Here is a 2,947-nt window from a genome sequence, read left to right on the forward strand (position 1 = left end):
AAATTGCCGGCGTCCAACGCATTTAGCGAGCTGCACTGTCGGTTCGTTCCATTCGACATTCGCATATGGTTGTCTCTTTCAACCACTTGTGGACACTGAGACTTTATATGTCCCCGCTCGCCACACTTAAAACGGAGGATTTCATTTATTTTCTTCTGCCCATTCGTCTTCTTATAAGAATGGTTTACTGTGCTGTGACAAAAGCATTGGCCATTTCATCCTGCTAATTTGCCTTCGTTCGCCTTCTTTTTTTTTATCATAATAAAAATAAATAAATAAATAATTTTTATTCGATGGCAATTTATCTCTGGTCTCGATAGCCACAATTTTCGAATTGTCCTGGAAGACTCCATAGTAAAACTCCTCATTTAGGTAAATTTCGACTGAAGCTTGACCATCCAGAACTTCTAGGAATTAATATAAATGGATATGTTAATGTAATTGTCGCCTAAGCTTTTTGGTCTTCAGCACTCCAATCGACGCCTTCAGGAGCATTTTTAACAGTCAAAGCTCCGGAGGTAGAGGTGGCGAAACATCGATGTTCGCGGACATCGATGTTTTCGATGTTTTTGGCGCAAAACATCGATGTTTCATCGATGTTTAAAAGAAAAAACATTTTTTTAATCACTTAAATTTTATTTAGATGTTGGTTTTTGTTTAAAAACAAAAGTTTGTCAACAACGAAAGATGAAAGTCTAGTGCGACGGTCGGATATAAGTTGTCCAGCTCTACTAAGTACTCGTTCTGATTCGCACGATGAAGCGGGATCGCAAAAGCTTTGTGGATAACTTTTTGAAAGTTTCTTCGGTAGATATCTGAAACAAGATAAATTTTTGTTATATTTGAAGAAAAAAGGTTTTTATTAATACATTCTTACTTCCCAATATGCAAGTGGATCGCGCTTTTCGGTCTGGTTTTCCTTTTCCATATGTCAACGCAACAGGACAATTGCATCGGCCCGGAATGATTGTACTTTTGCATCCAATTTTGATTTAATGAAGGAAAATCGTGTAGGTTCTTTTGTTGGTGGTGCTGGCTGCTCTCGAGGAATGGACATAATGCAATGCTTTGGCCGCTTCTTTTTTTGGGGCTGGCACTTGCTCCTCCACATTCTCATCTGATTTTAATGTTCCTTAAAAGTAAAATTATAAATTTTAATGTTCCTCAAAAGTAAAATTTTAATACAAAAACCATGTAAACGTACAAGTGTACATATGCCATGCGCGCAAATGCAAAGATTTGTCAGCATTTATGTTAATAATACTTACGTTTCAGATATCTCTCCATGCCTCCACTCCACTACCTCAGCCAACACCACCAACAGAACACTAGTTTGCAACATAACATAAGTAATTTATCAGAAATAACTTAAGTTAAATCTACTTACAATTTTCACGTATTTCCTTCTTGATGCGCGTTAGAGATGGAAAAACATCGATGTTGCCTGGTAAAACATCGATGTTACCGATGTTTCGAAAACATCGATGACATCGATGTTGGCATCGATGTTTCTCCACCTCTATCCGGAGGTTGCACTCCAAAGTCCAGAATGCACCAACACAGATCGCATATGTATGCTCCACGAATCTTAATTATTTTCATCTAACTTATTTATTTGATATAGACCACTCATATTTGTCTTTTGAGTTACACAAAGCTACCAGCTTTTAAACACTCTTCCGATTTAATTAATTATTCTTTTAAAAATTAATTTAAATTTTGTTAAAATTTTTTTGGGTTCGAGTTATCAGCTAGCAGCGCAGATATTAATCAACGCAAAATAACCCGTGGCAATGCTAGCCTAGCTGCAATAGACGCCCATGAACTCGAACCGATTTAAAATCTTGGAACACGCCTATGAGGTTGAGGCGGCCGAATCTGCTGAAGTCGAGAAAAGAAAGCCAAGCCTATTTATATGGGAGAAAAAAGTTCCAATGTTTTGTCAAATTTTTGAGCTTATTGGCAAGGATAACTTCCACATAGTATGAAGATAATTACAGAGTCTTATCGAAATATCATACCGAAAATAGAAAGGTCTTTTAAACGCATCAGCTAAAAAGCAGCTAGGGTTTGCAAGTCGTACGGGCATAGGTTCCGAAGTAATGCCTGCGGAGATAACAAAGGCGCTACAAGAGAAGGTTGAGCAAGGAATATGGCCGTACAAGGTCATTTTGTAAACTGCGCTCGGGTTGTTTAATTTGTGGAAAGCTTTGTGGCTCTGCACACTGCCCAGCGAGCAAAGTGAGTGCAACTCAAAAAAGAGCGCTTAATGCGGTGGAGGTGAAAAGTCGCATCCACCAGAGAGGAATTTCTGCCCGCACCGAAAATAAACAGTTGCTAGCCTCCAGATCAAACCTTGAAGTCTTCATCTCGACTGCAGCCAGATCCTCACTACGACCCATGAACTCTGAGAAAAATGTGACATACGCAAGCGATTTAAATTCAGGACTGGCTACCCCTGTCTCAAAAAGTTAAATTCTGCAATCAGTAACCAGGCACCGAACACGGCTCAGAAGCATCAATCGCCGGAGCGGCCAAAAATGAACTTTGATCATCAACTATGCATGATTTAATGCAAAAACCAAAATCTTTTGATTTAAATGGTGGTTTCACAACAATCTAAATAATGACTTCCAATTCAATTACGAGGATATTCATTCTACAGAACAATTTTTCCGTATGGTAAAGCACATGGTGGGACTGGAATTCTAATAACAACCTACAGACCACATCTATAAATATACAACTAAATACTTATTATACTAGCCGCCATATACTACCCTCTCGCTTCGCTGAAGATGAGTTTATGCAGTTTTTCAACTCACAAGAAGACCACTTCATAGCAGTAGGAAACTGCAATGCCAAGCACACACACTGGTGATCTCTTCTCGTAACTTCAAAAGGAAAACAGCTCTATGACGCAATAATCAAATTCAAGAACAAACTC

The 2,947-nt window shown here is 38.6% G+C and overlaps 1 long non-coding RNA gene across 1 annotated transcript; it reads right to left on the bottom strand.

Annotated features, from left to right (window-relative positions):
- Nucleotides 1–650: 650 nt before the first annotated feature.
- On the bottom strand, nt 651–1,809 carry LOC108027235 (uncharacterized). The gene is made up of 4 exons (XR_001768315.3): nt 1,388–1,809; nt 1,269–1,328; nt 878–1,132; nt 651–815 (listed from the first exon to the last, which is right to left on the bottom strand). It is a non-coding gene; the product is annotated as an uncharacterized LOC108027235 (long non-coding RNA).
- Between the last annotated feature and the right edge of the window lie 1,138 nt (nt 1,810–2,947).

Source organism: Drosophila biarmipes, unplaced genomic scaffold, assembly GCF_025231255.1.
Source record: "Drosophila biarmipes strain raj3 unplaced genomic scaffold, RU_DBia_V1.1 ptg000013l, whole genome shotgun sequence".
NCBI classification, from domain to species: Eukaryota; Metazoa; Arthropoda; class Insecta; order Diptera; family Drosophilidae; genus Drosophila; species Drosophila biarmipes.